Raw genomic sequence first — 21,346 nt, forward strand, 5'->3', positions numbered from 1 at the left:
AAGTTAACCGGTTTCGTCAGGAAAAGAAACGTAACCAAATTTTTTTGAGAAGTTACGATGGAGATGCAGAGGGGCTCGTTTCGAATCGCACTCATACAGGCGAGATGAAACCCAAGCACATCACTCAATATACGCCACTGACGAATCGGTTCTGTGTTGAACTACGAAGAAAAGGTCAGAACCAGGTACAGGGAAAGCTAAAATAAATTTGCCAAGGCATAAATACTGCACATTATATGCCCGTTTTGCAAGATCGAGGGAAAACTTATCGCTTTAAAAGACGTAAAATTCCGATCCTCAACATTTCCTCCTATAATCCGAACATCTTAATGCTAGATCACACTTCACCGCAATAATCGAACAAAATTATTTCAAATGCATTAATCTCCATCTTCAGCCGTGCGACTATTAGCTTGGACCACTAGAGGAGGAATCAGGAGATCAACGACTTGAAAGTAATAAAGAAGTAAAGGTGGAATAACCAGGTGTATTATTATTTTCTATGAAAGTAGCACTTTCTACAATAAATGAAGAAGTTGTTTTGAACAAATAAAAACTCGCTACAAAATTTCGATTTGTTTTTGACCAGCCCTGACATGACTCAAAATCAGTTGTTCCATTTCATTTGTACATGTTGCTATCACTAGTATTGTTAGAACATCTAAATAATAGGTTCGCAAACATTAAATTTTGATCACGAACCTATTAATCCCCGATTAGATTTTAATCGTCAGTAACATTGTGCGGGTTGATAGGAATACCTACCGACCCGATTTTCTTTAAACCAAAAAACCGATGCGTATTAACGGTCTAGAGGGTTAATTGCTAATGATAAATCTGTATTAACCAGTACGCAAAGAAATTTTGGTTATCCGAAAGTTTACAGGTTAATAAAGTTTGTAACGTGTATGAATATGAATTACGATTAATCGGAACGAAGATAGATTTTATGTCGCTTGTAACTAGTAGAAACAGGACGGTGTGTGATGCATTATAATGTATCAGGCGATGTACATTTACGGTAGAATTGTACAAATTAAAGTTATTTGTGGAAAAGAGACATTCTTATACGTGAGGATATTTTAAGTCGAAATGTTTAATATATACTTTATCACGAAACAGTGATGCGCTCATTATGTTTGCATCAAAACGATTATGTGACTACATAATTCACATTTAAAATTAATTTCATGAAATAATTCGTAGTACATCTTACATTACTTATATATTTATACATAAATTAAATAGAAACAATGACTTTTCACCGCTTTTATTTGTTGAATGGGTCTTTAAATATTGCGATAACTATGACATCACTTGTACTCGCAGATATTTCTCGATTCAGGTCGTTTCTTTATGTCATTACGTTTATCAACAAGTAAGTTACGATGAAATAAGTGCATTGTAGGGGATTGTCTTGTGTAGAATTTACGAATGCTCTATTATTAGTTAGGGTAAATTCCAGAGTTTTCAGATTTTTCGGAGTTCACAGGTAGTTCATCGGTAAAAAGGATGGTTAGATTCGTCAAGGAAATGTAATTGTGAATCGAATGAAACTATCGTTAGCAGAAAAGAGCAAAGGCGAGAAAAGGAGAGAACAGATAGAGCAGAATTCAATAACTTGTGTAAGGATTTGTTTCGGGACCTCGGGAAACTCTGGTATTTGTAGTTTACATAGGGACCATTTGTAAAGCCGGAGTAATAAAATCTCAGGAAGAGAAGATTTTAAAAAATGTATATAAATTATGTGCTTATTGTTTTATTTACTTATCGATCGATTATGTTAGAAAAATGAGAGCTCGATTAGTTTGCTTTATAAATTTTCAAATAAAATGTTTAGTTTCTAGACATCGAAACGGGCAGGAAACTTCGCTGATCGATAGGAAAGATTTGTTACAAGTAAGCGTGAAATGAATTATTATTTATCTAAACAATTGTTTCACTTCGGTGCAATGTGATTATTCTATTCTCTGAGAGAAAATCCTGGAATTGAATACATGCTATCTTGGTAATAATGAATACGTCTCTATTTTATGGAGTAACTTATGTACGAATGTCAGTTCATCAACAAACGTTATGCTTATTATATCTAAATAATAATATCGGGTTGGCTTGAAGTTATGAATAATCATTATGCTGGAAAACTCCCATATTAATTTACTAATTAAATAGGCAATTAATTATATTTATAATAGTAATAAATATCCAGTAAATATTTTTAACCGGTTTCATTTAACAAAGCATGTTTCCGCCTAACCGACTTTGTTGTAATTTGACATGAATCCTTCCAAATTATCTATTTACTTCGTAAATTTTTATAAGAAAGAAGCACGAATAAATGTATGACTTTTTAAACAACTCGAGACTTTTGTATAATTAATTAATATATATTAATAAGTATATAATATATTAATATATATATGTTAATTAATTATTTGTTTAATTAATAAACAGAAACTTCTTGCCATAATTTCACATTCGTTTAACCACATTCTTTAGCGATCTGGAATGATTGACAGTGTACATTATTGTATTGCGTCCCATAATTATAACCTTAAAGGATCGATATAAAATTCATCATGTTATATTTCTTTTAATGTAAAGGTGTACACATTAAGTGTTCAAAACGTCAGATCTAAAAATAATACCAGGAAGTGAAGGTAAATACTGTCATGTTTCGATTACTTGTCAGTTCATAAATGTAGTCCGGATTTTCACTGCTAGATAACTAATTAAGTTACGGTTTCTACTAAAAAAATGTTTTTGCCCCTTTAAGATAAAAAAAATTCCAAAGTTATAGGATAAAATTTGGAATTAACAATTTTAATTATAGTTTTCATCGACTATCCTCATATTTTCTATTTGAAATTTTTTAGTTAATTTTAATTTGATCTTGTTTTTTTATATTCTTTTAAATTCTACTCTAACTGATAGTATTATTTTGATATATTACACCTAATCGGTTTTTATTAGTAAATGGCTGTCGCTCAATAATTTGTTTCTAATTTACAAAATATAGTAAATAAAAAAACAGTTTTTAAATAAGACTTTTATATACAAAAAGTAAACATTCTTATCTGTTTCTTGTATTACACACATACTTGTATGTGTGCGCGCGCGTGTGTGTTTGTAAGCACGTGCATGTGTAGTTTTTCCGTTAATAAATTCAACTCATTTATACTTTATATTTTTTCATAGTTTTTCCTATAACTTTTATTTTTATTTTACCTCACAGTCAGTCCATGTATTTTATCGAGACGATGATAAATATTATAGCAATAATGTTAAAAAATTCGATTGGAATTGCTGCTATTCGAAACAGTGACCGTTAAGTTAAAATTAGTCACACTTCAGACAATTACTTTAACTATCTTTCTTTCTAAAATTATTTTAATTTCATTAGATGCAGGTAATGAATCTCATTCCATGACTCTTAGATATGTGTTACCTCATTAAAATTATTATAATAGAGTGTAGATTAGTAAAAAAATTAATGAAGTATTAATACTAATACTAGTAAAAATAGTAATATCAACACTCGCTGTAACTAAGTACAGTTAGTGTCGATATTACTATTACTATTTTTGAATACATTTTATAAAATAAAACACAAAATTAAAACACCTTCACGAGATTAGATCAATTTCAGCAATAATTATATAAAGAGATCGACTAGTTGACAGATCGAAAAATATATTATAATTTGAAATTAATGTGATAGATCTTATAATATATTGTTTCCATAGAAATAATGTAAGTTTAATTTCTATAGAATCTATTATTATATATTTGAAAACAATCGGCAACTAAACCGTAGTATACCTCGTATAACCTTCAATTACTCTGTCATTCTACTCAATCGTCTTTAACGCAACTAAAAACAATTTGTGTTATTATACGTCACTTTTTTTTGGTTTCCGCAGTGAGAGGAAAAAGTTCTACCAGCTGCTGTCATGCCCGAACTGACGGCAATGCGGGGCTCTCACCCGCTAAAAAATCTCCTCTCTAATAAAAAGTATAATAGACTGTAGATTAGTAAAAAAATTAATGAAGTATCTTCAAAGAATTTTTACTGAAAAATATTACTTACTTCTTATACCAATATGCGGCAGCTACTCTGCCGTTATTGGTACAAGAAGTAACAGCTACTCTGCCATTTATTGGTATTTTTTAAAACATTTTCTTAAATGCTGTTAAATACTAAGTTTTCTAAATATTAGAAACTTACTCAATACTTATTACTAAATATACTTTTCTTACTCGCTTATTTATCTAAAATACTAGATATTTTAGATAAAATACACTTCTTACTCGCTTATTTAAATTTGATCTTTTACAATTAAATAAGTAACATTTAAGCACTCAAAAGTTATTTTTACTTTTAATTTCGATTTATTTATTAAATTTTATTCTTAACTTTCCTTTATTCTAACATACGCTCCTTAGTTTGTTAACTGGAGTTAGATATTTGGAGGGCTGCATTTTTAGACTGTCATGGTCGTCCTGAAGAATTGAAATTACTTCAGTTAAGAAAAATGTTCTGAATTATCGAAGTTGTATCTCTATGGAATTTCTTATCCAATTTTTCGCAAGAGCGCTAGTATTAGCAGAGGTATCTCCTGAAGCTAAGATGTTACGGTTGAAATGAGAGAGACTAGGGGAATTCTTTTGAATGGATCATTCATCAAAACCTAGATGTTTTCACGGTTAACAGCAAGGTTGATGGATTATACAAACATATAGTTATTTAAGTGCTAAATGGACAGCACCAGTTTAATTTATACAAAATATTTGATCGTAATCTAAGAAAGCGTATTCTCAGTTCAAAAATCCGGAAATTTCAATAATTTTGATGAGAATCACATTCCGGCATTTCGTTTTCAGTTATTTCTGTTTATTTTTACATTAAAATATTCAATTCATAATAATTTTAGTTGTAATGTTTTTTTTAAGTTTTATGGTTATCAACTGCTGTAATCATTAGCTCTATGGAAGTTATAGCGTATGGTAAATGCCATGCCTGACCGGGATTCGAACCCGGAATCTCCGGATGAAAGACCGAGATGCTACCACACCACAACGGAGATCGGCTGTAATCTTATTAATCCGATTTATGTATTCATACATTATGCAGAAGTTTTCAGTACATTGTTTCTCAATAGTAAGGAATCATTTAATTTGAGTTTTTTTTAATACTTACATATTCCATCTTTCTTATATGAGATGCTTAAAATATTTTTTGTGCAAGATGCAACTTTCTCCGAGCCACATTCTTTTAAGGTAATGATATTTTTTATACAGCATTTTTTTCATGAAAGTTGTTGTGCCATTTTGTCAGGAACGTTTGTGTCGGGTTATAACAATACGGTTAAAAGTTGGTTAATTTGACTATTGTCCCTTATAGGTATAGTTTATTGTATAGGTATATATATATATATATATATATGTTTTTGTTTGCACCGGCCACTATAGGATCACTTATATTAGTTATTTCTGCTTCCTTCTGTCTTCCGACCATTTTAGGTTAGAGCATTCTTTCCTCTCTTGGGTCCTTTGATTTTTAAGGTTTTTTCCTAAGCATTGCTCTGTCTTTTAAATCTGTCACGTTTTTGTTTGCTGGACTTAGATCCTCTAACTTGTGTGAACTATTTAACGTACATCTTTTCTCCATAACGCTGGTCAAACATTCTCTTCGTAAGTGTCTGCTTGAATCCAATCTTGTCAGAAGTCCGTAGAATTCCAGTCTTTCCTTACGTATTGCTTTCGTGATGTTAAATAGTGAATAAATATATTAATTGTTTATTAAAGTTTTTACTATTTAATAAGATTAGTAAAGAATATAATTCGGAAAGAAGAAAGGAACTGTCCCTTCATTCCATAAAACATCTGATCAACATCTAGGGTTACGTAAGTTTGTTGATTGCAGTAGTAATTCACTAGTAGAATTTTAAGTTCAGTCCAACGAAGTTGGACTGTATATTCATAGGTGATGAATGAAGACAAGGCCTTGTTGCTTGTTGAATAACGGTTACGTAAGTTTGTTGATTGCAGTAGTAATTCACTGGTAGAATTTAAAGCGAAGTTGGACTGTATATTCATAGGTGATGAATGAAGACAAGGTCTTGTTGCTTGTTGAATAACGGTTTAATGAATTGTCGTCTTGACAGCAAGTGAAATATGTAATTGAACTTGACACATATCTTTACATATATAATTAAATTAAATAACATATAACTTATACTAATAAACTAAACGTTCATCCGAATATTTCCATCCGGACTGAAAGTGCATACGACTGCTCTGAATCGGATTTTGACGTAGAATGCTAGTAGGAGCTTCACTTTCCGGTTAGCGCTAGCACCCACTAGATCGCAGCACAGAACGGCTCGACCTGGAACGGAACATTCACTCAAATCGATTTTTATTCTGATGACATAGAGATCCATGATAATTTGTACGTGTTTTATTTCATATTTCCTATACTAATCGTTTAATATTTTTTGTATATTTCAGGTATGTTTTGTATCCATAAGTAAAGATATTATTTCATTAGTTACACATTTTGCCATAAGTAAACAGTTTTAATTTTATTTTTTAATTATAAAAAAAAACTAGTAAACTTTTTTTTATAATTAATAATTTACTTTTACATATTTTAAGCTCTCTATAATTTTAAATTGTTCTTACAGTTTGTGTTGATTCAAAGCATCTAGATAAAATTATTCATGTACTATTAATATCTAAACTCTGTGCATAAGTTTTGATCCGTTGCCAGAGCTAATTTATATATTTTTTTTATATATATATAATGAATTTAAGTAAAAAAAAGTTGTCATTTTACTATCCCGCCTAGATATTGCTATAGCAGAGGTATAGCTCTAGAAGGAAAAGTATTGTTATCGGTGCTTTTTGGGCATATGCGGTTTTCACCGGATCTTCAATTTTTGTTACCTAAGAACCCAAAAAATTTGATGTACATTTTCCGGATGTTAATGTTCGTCTGTTTGGTATTGGCCTCTATCTACTTATCATCTTATATCTCCAGAAGTATTAAACGATTTTGACCAAACTTGGTAAGATTACTTCTATATATAGGGCATTGATGCCATTATATTTTCAACTTAAAAGATCAAGGAGGTGAGGCTATAGGGCAAGGTCACCCTCAGAATCTCGAAATTTCGCCTAATTAAGATCATATTTTTCTTAGTTACATTTGTTAACAAAAAAATAACAGTATTTGCAGAAAAATACATTTTGAAAAATTGCAATCCATCACAACAAATGCTGTTTTAGTCATCTGCTACGTTGTGAAGTCTCAGTTGAGCGGTATAATTAAATAAATGAATGATATTTAAAGTGTAAAAAAAGTAACTCTGTCTGGCCAGACGGATGTAGCTGGGCACGAGTTGCCGGAGGAGGAAAACCGAGCCCCCAGCCTAGGTAGTTTTACCGGCGGCAACGGTGACGGTGGAAAAAAGGGAATCACCTACCCCCACACCAACAAAACCTGACCCGGCAATAGTTACAAGAAAGGTGGAGGCAAAAAAGCCGAACAAGCCTGCGACAAAGCCTGCTCCGCAGGAAAAAAGGCAGCCGAAAAATCGGCAAAATCAGAGGGCGGATGCCAAACCCACGACGTCTGGCAAACACACCAAGGTCTCAGAAGCCCCACGCTCCACCAAAAAGGCGTTAACGATTCTCGGCCCCTCCAGCAACAAAATAAATACAACCGCACTCCCGAAGTAGATTTTCGACAAGGATTTCTTGTCACAAGTGACAATTAAGGATGTCCTACCGGAAATTCTAGCAATATTGCCCCGCCTGCTCCAAGAAAAATCTCTAAAAGACTGTATTCAGTCCATCATAGAGTGACTCATTAACCTGCTATCTAGGTATGATTAGGCAAACTCTCACATTGCTACAGTGGAACGCCAACTCAGTAGTAGGCAAGACGGCAGAACGTGCCGTCTGGCCGAGAATCTACTAGTAGACGTGATACTGTTGTCTGAGACGTGTCTGAACGCGAACAAACAACTGACCATTCGAAATTACTTTACGTATAGGACGGATATTGTTGGTTAGCTGGCATCTCTCCCACCACCACCCCATTCGGTCGCCCTAGAGCATAGACCAAATGTCCGTACCAAGAAACGGCTACTGTGCCGCAGAACGGTTTTGCGACCTCGTCTCCTACAAGCTCCTAATGAGCAACTTAACAGCGTGAGCGGATTAAGCAGGGTGCTATATACCACCCGCTTATGTGTCCCTACCGCTCACTTGTCAAGTTAATCTAGATCGGGGAGGCGCACCCCTTGTACTAATTAATAAAATAAATAAAGTCAGTATAAAATAAAACACAACAATTTAAGCTGTGACGCCTCGGTCGCTGTCTGCCAGCTAGTGCCTGTCCACCATTTAAAGCGCTTGAAAAACTTCCCACAGCGGGGCTATAGGAATCGGTAAAACCCAGATTAAATAAAAATCTAACGATGACGGTTGAACATCGCAACCTCATCGAGGAACTTCCACACGGTCCGACAATGCGGCTCTCGCCCCACTGACTCGCCGTTTATGAGCGGCCAGTTTTTTCCCTGACCTCTAAGTTCCAGGGTGGCCCGGTCTCTGGCATCCCCAAGAGCAGGACAGTCGAACATCATATGCTCGTTCGACTGGACCCCCCGCAGACACACAACTCATCAGCCGCTAGGCGAAACCGAAACAGATATTGCATCAAATTCACATGGTTGGTAAGCACTTGGGCGTCCGCCGCCCTTAAAAATGAATTCGAGGCATACCATCCCCCAGATCCTGTATAAACGTATACAGGGATCTTCCCTTATTCGTGGTGTGCCATTCAAGCTGCCATGCCTCCATCGCGAGGCTCCATAGCCTCTTCCGCAGGCGGGAAATGGGCAACTGAACGAAATTTAGACCCGGTGCATTGTGATAGCCGTTCCGCTCCGGTTCTGGCCCGGCTGGAAACCGCATCCCAAATGCCTCGGCTTCCCGACCTCTTCGCAACTTCCACATGGCTGCCCGAAAACTTTCACCACTAAATCGATTGGGAGAGCCTTTCCCAATATGGTGGTAGCCTCGCAGGAGGTTGTTTTAAAAACACCAGTGCATACTATTAAGGCTCTGCGCTGGGCACTCCTTAAATTTTGAAGCAGTGCTCTATTTCTATCCAACCTGTGCGCCCAGACTGGCGCCGCGTATGCGATCATACTCTCGAAGACACCTCGGTACACCAAGCACATTTGGCGACCTGACAGCCCGTAATCCTTCAGAGCAATCCTTCTAAGTTTGTGCATCACAGAGACAGCGTCCGCCGCAACTTGCTTAATGTGGTTGCTAAGAAGAAACTTATCATCAAACAAAACACCTAGGTACTTATGAACCCTTACTCGGCTGATTACACAGCATTTATACTTAATGTGGGGGTTACGACTGCTTGATAATTTGTCTGCGCTCTTCAGAAGCATAAACTTCGTCTTGGGTACAGAAACCTTTAAATTGTGCCTGTCCATCCAGCCCTCGGCGGTCATGTGGAAGTTGCGAAGCAACTCTTGCTTTCTCTTCTCTCTTATATGAGATAACTTGAGATTAAGTTCAAGAAAATGTTCTGGTTGTTGGGCAGACGTTCTCGCTTGTCCTCGTCTAATAAGCTGGTGGTATATTCAACAATTCTAAAACCTATCTGAACCTATGGAATCGAACTAGGGGCATCGTGAGCAGAAGCAATGTCGACATCTTACAGCGGTTTCAGAATAACCTAGCGAGGTGTATAACAGAAGCACCTTGGTTAACAAGGGAAAAATAAGATCCAGGATTATTTAGGATTATGGCACTTAGGAGAGGAGGTACAACATTTCAGTTCAAAGTACGACCTTTGGCTTAGTTACACAAATCACTTGGCAGTAAATCAACTAGACAATGGGGATGACATTAGAAGGTTGAACCGATTGCACGTTCTAGATTTAAATGTCCCTATAGTGTCTTAATGTGTCTAAAGTAAACTTGGATGTGAGTATTGTGCATTATCAATTCGACTTTTAATTTTAAAGTTGTTACATACAATTAATTTTCTTTTTTATTGGTTCACGATTGATTTTACTTCTATTTATTATATCTTATTTTGCTTTCCATTGTTCTAGTGGTCTTGTGTCATTCATAATAGCTAATTTTATGTGCTTGGCATAAAATTTTTTATTATACTCGAGTGCAATTTTTGAGAAGTTTTGCTGAGACTGTTATCACGTGATTTGGGAAGTGAACCAGTTCATGTAAATGTAACCGATTGTAAATAAGTTTTGAAACAATAAAAAAAATCTTTGCTGTTATAAAACGTAGGTACACAGAAACTACGTACTGTAGAATTAAACTGATTCAAGAGTAGATTATGATTCTTATTCAGGGATGGAAGCAGAAGGGCATTTTAGAAGGGGAGCGATTTATCGATAACGTAAATTCCAGTTGAAACAAGTATCTTTCGTTGACTATCGGCTATTGGTCATGAGAAGAGATAGGCACCTCCTTTTGAGGTGGTTCCTTCCTTGTTTAAAGGAAGGAATTTGGTACACATTATTTAATTATTCGGATGTTTATATCCGAATTTATAATAATTATTATTCTTTATGTAAATTAATAATAACAATAAAATTATTTTAAACAAAATAATTTAAGTTGTTTAAGAAAATGTTTAAATAAACGTTTTTATAATAATTTCTTGAAATTCTGAAAAAGGGCTCAAATGTCCTGTAAAAAAAAATTGTAATTTATTAAAGTAAATTTTTGGAAAGAAGTTTAAAATACAGTATTCATAACCTATTTCCTTCTTGTAGGAGGATTCATTTTTTTTATAACCGTTTACTATATACGATTTTTATGTTTTATTAATGGATCTGTTTCTCTAAATTCTAGAAATTAGGTAGGTATTTTCAGTAAATTAATTTTTAAAAAATCTTATATCTGAAGAATGATCTTTAAATAAAAATATTACATTATCATTTTGATTAAGAAGAAAAGGAATGAGAAAAATAGATTACGAATATTAGGTATCATTTGTATTTATTTGGAATACAACCTCAAATAAGAATATCATATAATAAATTAATTAATTAATAAAAAATACAAATAAAGAGTTATCCTAAAACGTTTCTGGAATAAATTGCGAAACTACATTTTCATTAAAAGATTTTACTTAAAATCTAAAACAATATGGCCAATGCTATTTGACCGACTGATGAATTAATTCATCCCACAGAAACCTAAAAGGAAGCTTGTACGTGGGATTGTGAAAATGGAGATTTAAAGCGAATGAAAAAGTCATGCCGGGATTCAAACCTAAGACCTCTGGATGAAAGACCGAGACGCAAACACTTTTCAACAGAGATCGGCAATTAATTTCCTACTCGCTTCAAAGACGCTTGCTTGCTCTATCAAACTTCTCTTGTTTAATTCCAGGAGTACGGCCCTGGAAAATTTTCATCCTTTTGTAGAGTCATTACCTTAGTAGTTGAGTTTACTTAGAAACAACATTTTTAAAGATCTACAATTAGAAATAATAAGAAAAATTTGCGTGCTTTATCATATATATATAATAAATCATGCAAATATGTATACATAATATACTTTTCTTTTCTTTTTTTTTTTAATGCTTTTATTTATAGTCGCATCAACAATTGTTGTCATTAGCGACTACAGTAACACTATCACGTAGTATTACACAAAACAAAAAAAAATCATAAAGAAAATAAAAAAGTAGGAATAATAAATAACAAACATAGACAAGTGACTACAATAAATACAACATAAATCAGACAAAAATCACTAAATTGTATTCTTCATGCCACTGTAGGAGAGGAACCGCAACAGGCGTTTTATTCCTTCGTTCTGGTTTAACAGAAATTTCATATCCGAACCCAGATCTAAGTTGTTTTGTCGGATGGTTCCAAAGATTGGGGAATCAACAAGCAGGTGGTACACGGACCATTTGACCTTGCATGCCTCACAGATCTTCTGAGGAGAGCCAAATAGGTGAGCGTGGGTAAGCCTGGTGTGTCCAATCCTTAGCCGAGTTAATATACATTTATTATATGTATATATAATGAATCATTCATTAAGTGAAACTGTTAATGATCAGCTGCATTTTAAATAAATAATATTTAAAAAACTAAATACAAATTACGTAAAAGAGCTTTTGATATTAATTACCACATTTAATTAAATTTTTTTATGTTTAAAAATAATATAATAAATTTAAAAAAAAATTAATTAATAATTTAAAAAAGTAAAGAATGACAATATAAGTGTTTCTACTATTACAAAAAAATAAAAAAATTACTATATTTGATGTCATTTTGTCTTAACTTTTACCTTTTAAAGGTTGAATTTTTTTTTTTAACGATTCTTTGACAATTTCTAGATCCTAAGTAAAATCATTCAGCAGATTGAATAAAAATCGATTCGGATTTTAGTATTACACCAGTTTTTAACAGCAGTGTATATATAGTGATTTTTTTAGGGGTTGAACACATTCTAATTACATAAAATTTATCATTAAATATTCGAAAATAGAAAAATTGGTAAAATAATCAAAATATACAAATTTGATATTCTTAGCGTTTAGGAAGTAGAAAAATTTAATTTATTCGGAAGTCAGTCTAGACTGTGTTTTTATCCTTTATGGATTGAAGTTTTTAAAAATACTACTTAGCAGGTATCTAGAACCTTAGAACAACTCGCTTACAAATTTATTTTCCTTAGCACAACAAAGAAATGCGGGAGATATATAAATGAATGGTTGAAAGAAAATACGCCTAAGTAGGATGAGAGAAAGGAAATGAATGGATTTCGCTTTTGTTTACATATATATAATGTAAAATTAATTGATAGGAAGAAAAATTTAGGAGCTCTATTTCATGGTTGTAATGAATGAATCTTGTAACAACTAAAGTCGCTCCCACATAATAATCAATAAAATGTGACGTACGTTTACAGGCGCATGCGTTCGTCTGCTTTATAATACCACAGTATTCCTTCCATAGTTTTATACATTGGCAATATATATAAAGTCGACTCCAGTTCCATTTATTCAGCAGACGGTATGATAGTAAAATTACAGCAATCTGGTTTTTAATCGCTTGGAATATACTTAATTTCAGTCAACCAAATTTAAAATAGTAAGAAAATTTTTAGATTATTTTAGTTATATTATTTTAATATTGTAGATATAATTCATTCATGATTTATTAAAAAAAAATTAATAATTTAAAAAAATAAAGAATGACAATAAAGAAATACATTATTAGTCTTTAATATCAAACGTAATTAATAATTGTTTTCTTTTTTTAATTAGATTAAGTAATAATAATATGCTTATTATTAATAATTAAAAGTTATTTAATTATCTTTTCGAGAACAGAATAAGTAATAAATAACACATAAAAAGATTTCTCAATATATTTTATTGTATCTTAAAAGTTTAATAACTAAATTTATTTTAATAAACTTTATTTATTAACTTAACATATTTTGAGTTAACTCAATAAAAAATGTTTTGTTTATGTGCATGTGAATATATCTTAAACATCCATCTAATAAAATGTAATTAATAGTGGACCGGGTGAAATGAAGTAAAGCTTAAAATCATTTTAAGAAATTTAAGGGAAAAGAGTATTTTAATGTAAAATAGAATACGTTATAAATTTAAAATTGATACTAATTCAACGCTATTATATGTAATTAAACAGAAAATAAATATTTTCCGTCGTGATTTATAGAGTATTTACTTGCGTATAAAATGTAAATTTTATTTTTAATAAAACAAAAGAATGCATTTTACGTCATCGGTAACAGGTTATTACCTTTATTATAAATATATTTATAAAAACCGTTTTATAAACCTTAAAAAATAAAAAGTTAATAAAAACTAATAGACAGTTTATTTAATTGTTTTTTTTTGTATTATTTAATTATCTTTTTGAGAACAGAATAAGTAATAAATAACACATAAAAAGATTTCTCAATATATTTTATTGTATCTTAAAAGTTTAATAACTAAATTTATTTTAATTGATTGAACAACTTTCATTTCATTAAGCAAGACGGTTAAGATCAACTGCATTTTAAATAAATAATGTTTAAAAAACTCGATAAAAAATGTTACATTAATTACTAAATTTAATTAAATTGTTTATGTTTAACTTAATACAGACATTAAAAATAATATTAATTTCTGTTTTATCTTTAAATAAAAATAATGAGAATCAGTTTATACGATCGGCTAGTATAAAAACTAATATATCTGTTCCGGATGGAAATAGATTTTCATCTAGCAATAATACCGATCAGGAATTGATGCTACCAGCTTATGTGTAACGTACAGCTAATTTATGTGTAAGTATATCCGCTCATCGCACATATAATATATTATTATTTTTATTGTATATAACTTTTATTGTTCTATGATTCGGAAAGGATATCGTGTTCAGTCTAGTAAAACAACTGATGATTAATAAAATTGTAATATTTTAAAAGTTCAACGTACATTTATTTTTATTTGACGGTTACAATCATATATTTTTAATAGCAATATACTTGAACTAAATGAATGATAAAATTCCAGGTTATTACTAAAAATGGATTTCATCTGTCATTCGTGAGAAGTCAGTGTGTATAATTCTATATAAATTCATTAAAAATAATACAGATATTTATAAAACAATATAAAATATATTTTTATCTTTTAAGCTTTATCTTACAGCTTTCTTTAGTTTTCTGGGGTAAAACGGTAAGTCAACCGATTATCTTTCCTGATTCCAGCTTTATATTACACAGGACTTGCAGTACGTAATAAATAAATAAATTCTTCATTCAGATCTTAAAATAATTATACGTTATATAAATCACGGCAGGATGATAAATTTGTTACTCCAAAAATAGTAAAAAGGTAGCTTTATAGCATTTGCCTGGACTAGAGAAACTTGAAATACTTTGATTCTGACCAGCATTACAAAGGATAGAATTAAAAAAGAAATGGTTGAATTTTTATTTTTTTGCCGCGGTGTTTAATTTACAATCGGTTCCAATTTACCGGAACCATAAGTAAATCTGAATACACAAAAAATAAAAAAATATGACATGCAGAGAGGAGTTTCCATTGAAATCCCTCAAAGAACTGTGTATGTATACATATATATGCATATGTATAGATAACTTATACAGTACACATAAATCATCCTTACTAATATTATAAATGTGTACTGAATGTGAGTGTTTGTTACGCTTTCACGCAGAAACTACTCAACCGATCATCATGAAATTTCGTACACATATTCTCAAAGGTATTGCGAAGGATATAGGACACTTTTTAGTAAAAAAAAAAAAAACAATATTTTTTCGGGAGCGTAAAAAATTTATATTGGTAGGTATGATCGTCCGAAAAAAAATTGACCAAATTCAACGCCATCTGGCGTTCCAGTAAGTAAATGAAATAAAGTGCCAATCCAACACTGTAATACCGACGGTCAAGTCACTATTCAATTGAGTAAAGTGCTTCTGCTGTTTCGAATCCTTCTATATTTATTGCTATTCTTCTGTCACTTCTAAGCAATACTAAAACTTTTCCAGTTTTTGAGGTTAGGTTCCTGTTTATTGTTTTACTTCTTTTCAGTTTTTACTCTGTTTTTTTTCCCTAAAATGCCTCGGAAGCGCAAATCTAACCTGTCCAGGGATTCATCATGGGACCAAGCGGCAAAAGTTGCTCGAACTCAAGAATCTTCCGCTCATGCAGAACAAAGACGACAACAACAAGCGAGGCGACAATGTGCTTTGAGGGCTGGTGAAACAAATTCTCAGAGACAAGAAAGGTTAGATGAGCAAGCTGAACGCCAAGCTACCTTAAGAGCAGCTGAAACGCCAATTCAAACACAAATCCGTTTAGAAAAACGGATGCTGCCTGCTGAACAGCAGGCAGCTATAAGAGCGAGAGAAACTTCAGAACAATCCCAAGCGAGAAGAATCGTTCATGCAGAAATGCAAATCGCGCGCCGTAACTTCATGCGTAACAATTGGTCTGTATTTAATAATTCTGGATTTCAATATGATCCTTCACTTGAATACCATAAGCATTCTTTAATTGGTATTAGCTCAACGAATAGAAAATGTCAGCATTGCGATGCTTTGAAATGGAAGGATGAAACTGCTGGAATGTGCTGTTCCGGTAAAGTTTCGCTTCCTTTACTTGGTGAACCAGAGGAGCCTTTGAAAACTCTATATTTAAGTGTTACAGATGAGTCAAAGCAATTTTTAAGTAAAATCAGAAAGTATAACTCTTGCTTCCAAATGACATCCTTTGGAGTAGGTAAAGTGATAAGAATGCCCGGATTTCACCAACTTTTACTGTACAAGGACAGATATATCATCAAATTGGATCACTTTTTCCAGCAGATAATGAACAACATACATTTTTACAGGTGTATTTTATGGGTGATGAAGAAAATGAAGTAAACGAATGAAGTAAAAGTTGTCATTATATGAAGGAGTTGAAAGAGATACAGTATTAAAAATTCAACGAATGTTACACAGCCACAATTTGTTGGTAAATACCTTTAAAAGTGCAATAGAAAACTGGCCTCCGGATAATTACATAGTGGTCATTCATGCTGATCGGACTCCACGTGGCGAACATGAGAGACGTTATAATGCGCCGATGATCAATGAAGTTGCTGTTTTGGTTACTGGTGACCCATGCTTTCCACGAGACATAGTGTTACGGGCACATTAGCCGATACTCATAAATTTTATGATGCTTTGCAGTACCCGTTAATTTTCAGTAAAGGTGAGCCAGGATATCATTTCAATATTCCAGTCATTAATCCAACAAGACAGCCAGTTCCCAATAAAGAAGTTTCCTGCATGGATTTTTATGCGTATCACATGATGCTTCGAGAGCACGACTTCAATCTCCTTTCGCGGTCAAGGCAACTCTTTCATCAATTCTTGGTAGATATGTATATTAAAGTAGAGAGCGAACGTCTTCGTTACATTTCTATAAACCAGACGAAATTACATTAGAGCTGAAAATTACATTCATATACAAGATGCGATTAGCGCAGATGGTAATATTAGACCTAACGACATAGGCAAGATGGTTATTCTGCCTTCTACTTTTGTGAACAGTCCCGTTATCTGCATGAATACACTCAAGACGCTTTCGCTTATGTACGAACTTACGGCAGGTCTGACCTCTTTGTAACTTTTACCTGTAATCCTTCGTGGCAGGATGTAAATAAAGAGCTAATGCCCGGGCAAAAAGCCACTGATTAACATGACATAGTTGCTCGCGTATTTTGTTTAAAGGTTCACCGCGAGCGAAGCCGCGGGTAAAAGCTAGTATATATATAAAAATGAATGTTTGTTTGTTTGTCCCGTACGCGTTCCTATACCATTCATCTGATTGCGATGAAACTTTCGTGAGTTGTTGTGCGCACGCCCGTGAAGGTTTCTGAATTAGTTTGGACCCGCTAGGTGGCGCGGGGGTTGAGATATTTCAAAAAATTGTATTTTTGGTCCGATTTAGTAGCTCATATTCAGAATGTATATTAGTTACGTGAAAAGAAATATTTTTGCGAAAAAGGGAAGAAGGTTAAAAGGTGAAAGGCGAAGGGGTGAAGATTGGAAGAGGGAAAGAGGGTAAAAAGGAAACGTTACATTTTGTGATGTTCCGTAATGTTCAGTGTTATCAAACTTTCATTTGTTTTCGTTTAATCTATAAATATATATACTCAAATCTAGCAGTAGCGAAGCATTGCCAGGTCAGCTGATGTATAATAAAAATAAATAAGCACATACATGAGTACAAAGAAATTGATCCGAGTTCAGATCATAAAAAGAAAACATAAAAAAATGTAGTATTACCAATCACACAAAGAATAACTAATCAAACAAAGAAACGGTGAAACAAATCAAAGAACCGACAAAAAAGTGGGGAAACGAAATTAAGAATTTCATCGATGCACAACACCCTAAGGTTCCTGATTCGCCTCAAATCTCGCAGAACTGAACAGCATATGCATTCTCGTTCTAGGCGCCTAACGTCCTCGCTGTTATTTAGGAGGTTAATCGCGAACCACTTCGCATATTTGTTCCGTCTCTTTGTATTTTGAACCGAATCGCCGAATCTCCTCTCGAACGGTTGGCAATCCCAGAAAATGTGTATTTCTGTGTTTTTCGTAAACCACTTTTCCGCTTCTGTTATATTTCTTAATAGTTCTGGAATCGCTGTATGACTTCGATATTGCTTTCGCTTCTGAGAAAATCCGTAGGTCTAAATCGGTTTCAAGACCGCTGATTACAGCAATCGGTTTTTTACATAATGATAGTTGCGATCCCCTGCCTAGTAACCAGTACGTCTCCTGAACTTAATGTTGAGTTGCTCTTTTTCTTTTTGACATGACTCCTCCACGTCGGACGACGATCCATCTGTATTATTATATAAAAATAATTATGTAATTGAAGGTATGTCGAGCAACTACATAAAAAATATATTTATATATATATATATATATATATATATTTTTAATTTAAAGGAGTTTATTGGTAAATAATTAACCGAGTATGTGTTTTAGTGTTCATTAAGCGAAGTATGAAGAAAATTCAAGTTTATCTGATAAATATTATTTAAAACCTTATCAACATAATGTTGTTTTTATTAAAAGAAATATTTTAGTTTAATTTTTAAATAAATTAGTTAATAAATAATAAAAAGGTAAATTATATACTCATATTTTCATTTTAGTTATTGCGCTTTGAAATAAAGTGTTTGACGAGGCTAACATGTGACTTTCAATGTTATTGCTGATAAATTGTAATAACCTCAGTAATATCTCAGTAATAAATATTCTTACTGTAAAAATACATTTTAATAACTACATTAATAAAATATATTCGTAAAGGTACAGTTCGATAGGCGTAAAATTTATAATGGTACTAATGAAATTCTTTTAGAAAGTGTGATAAATGTTTTGTTTTATTAATTAAATATCCTTTCCTTTTACTTTCCTGCCATCGTAGCTCTAGAGCTATACTGCAAGAAGGAATCGGTCAAAAAATGGGATCGGGCTTTTTTTGCATTTCTTAAACGTATCATGACCCAGGGGTCCCAAAAACAAAAAAGTGGGGGTAATATTCGTACGTATATACGTGTGTTGGCGTGTTTGAAGTCTAATAACTTTTGACTGGAAATCGATTTTGATGAAATTTGGCACAAAGAATCGTATATTTTGGGCAATTTGCTGGTAAAAGTTTGCGGACACTATTACCAGGGTGTGGGATAGATAGTTATTTGGAGTCAATTTTCTCAAAAATTTTCAAACATAGCCCCACTTTATATTAAGCTCAGTATATGCATGCGTACATGATTATCTTACCATTTAAAAAAAATTGTCTCCAAATTCTCCCCTTCCCCAAAAATCGAAAGAACTATATTTTATTTTTTTCATATTTTTTTACCGATTTTTTGTCCTCCTAAGCATAGTAGTAGTGTAAGTGACAAAAAAAAAAGCCTTGGGGCGATATGACGGCTGGGGAAGCCGATCAAAGTTTAAAATGTCGATTTTTGAATTTTTTATACTTGTTTCATGTATCTTTATTTTTCCACTAAATAAGAATAGATGCCAGGAAAGTATAACAACTTTGTTGTCAGCTATTTTTTTTTTCTTTTATATGTATTTTTTATTTCTTTAACATCAATTTATAGTGTTAATAATGATGTTAATAATAATTGTTATTACAGTTCGGTATAATAATGGTAAAATTAATCGACTGAATTTCATGCACGTGAACTTGTTAAAATAAAAATTATTGTATCATTAACGTATAATTCTGTTTTACTATTTTATACTTGCTTATAAATTAACAATCACTAAATTCATTTTAAACAGTATAGTTTAAGATATATTCAATATGATGCAGCATTCATTTTTTTTTAAATTTGGAATAAATAATTGCACCTTATGCATAACAATCATTTTCTTTTAATAACAATATACATTATATGTGATAGAGTGATTTTAAAGCAGGCATAATAACGTAGTAATTAAATACAAATACAGTAGAATCAATAAAATGATAAGTATTGAATTGAGTTTCTAAAAATAAATATTACATAAATAAATAAATAAAATAAAAATTACTGAATGGTACTGAAAAATCATATAAAAAATGATATAGTCTGTCATAAAAATAAATTTCACTAGTAACATCAGAGTCATATAAACAAGTTTAGTTTTCTAACAGCTAATTTTCTAGTTGCAGTTTTGAGAAGTAGCATGTAACTGTTTTTTTTCTGATATAAAATTCACCACCTAAGGTCACAAGGCTAGTAGGTACATCATTTAGCAGTTGGTATATCTAGGAAATTCAGATTGTTTCAAGAATTTCTTGGTAAAATTTATGATCATTTTTTCTTTTTTTATTGCAGCCAAAAAAAAATTAATTCCATAATAAGAATTTTATGACTTAAACCGTAAACTTTAATTTATTCCCTTCATAAGAAAAGGAATAACTATATGATGGTCAACTATAAATCACCTTTTGTCCTTTGAAACACCTCATGATTCAATTTTAGGTCCAAAAAATCAAGTAAATTTCACTGGTCAGAATGGTAAACAAATTATGATGAATTATTATACTATTATTAATTAAATTTACATTAAAAAAAAAATTGTACCCTGTTGTTGTAGTAGTTGGAAAACTGACTTCAAGATTAAATAGTCTCAGGTTCAATTCCAGCAAGGTTCTGGCATATTTTCACCTAAAATTTCAATCATCCACATTAAAATATGGTAGAGATTTTAATAATAAAAATAAAAAATATAGCTCAATACATAAAAAATAACGCTCAGTAAAATATATGCTCCCAATTTAGTTTTTTCTTTAACTTTGTGTAAGCAATTATAATTCACACATTGACTGAAAATGTAACCTGTTGTGGTTGAAAATAACATTGTATACAAAGTTATCTCTTATAAAGCACTAGGAGGAACTTAGGCTCCAAATTCAACTTGAACATTCATTTCACAATCTAGCCTAAAAAAGATATTACAGCTTTATATATGCTGAAATATTAGGTACTAAGTTTTGCTTTTTGCACCATTTTCTAATAGTAACTTAAAGAAAATTTTTTAAATATAATAAAAAATCATCACATGCATTTCATCTTTTTAACTCGGGGAATCTCATAGACAATCATTCGTTATAAAAAAAATCCAACTTTTATATCTTGTAAATCATTCTATATGTAAAAAATGAACAAATCTATAATGAAAATGATTACACTTTCAAG

The 21,346-nt window shown here is 32.0% G+C and overlaps 1 protein-coding gene and 1 long non-coding RNA gene across 3 annotated transcripts in view; one reads left to right on the top strand and one right to left on the bottom strand.

The window, feature by feature from the left end:
* LOC142321745 (carboxypeptidase E-like) overlaps nucleotides 1-21,346 on the top strand; it is a 103,645-nt gene that overhangs the window by 26,872 nt on the left and 55,427 nt on the right. Inside the window, exon 1 of one of the 2 annotated variants that reach the window (XM_075360085.1) lies at nucleotides 13,024-13,181. The exons of the other annotated variant lie outside the window; for it this stretch is intronic. The gene's annotated coding sequence lies outside the window, so the exon portion shown is untranslated. Of the gene's footprint in view, nucleotides 1-13,023; nucleotides 13,182-21,346 lie in introns of those variants that run through there. 2 annotated transcript variants of the gene reach the window in all.
* The window catches only part of LOC142321746 (uncharacterized), a 34,845-nt gene that overhangs the window by 856 nt on the left and 12,643 nt on the right, over nucleotides 1-21,346 (bottom strand). The window contains exon 3 of the long non-coding RNA XR_012755712.1: nucleotides 20,732-20,815. This is a non-coding gene — a long non-coding RNA (uncharacterized LOC142321746). The remainder of the gene's footprint in view (nucleotides 1-20,731; nucleotides 20,816-21,346) is intronic.

This window comes from Lycorma delicatula, chromosome 3 (genome assembly GCF_047948215.1).
Source record: "Lycorma delicatula isolate Av1 chromosome 3, ASM4794821v1, whole genome shotgun sequence".
NCBI classification, from domain to species: domain Eukaryota; kingdom Metazoa; phylum Arthropoda; class Insecta; order Hemiptera; family Fulgoridae; genus Lycorma; species Lycorma delicatula.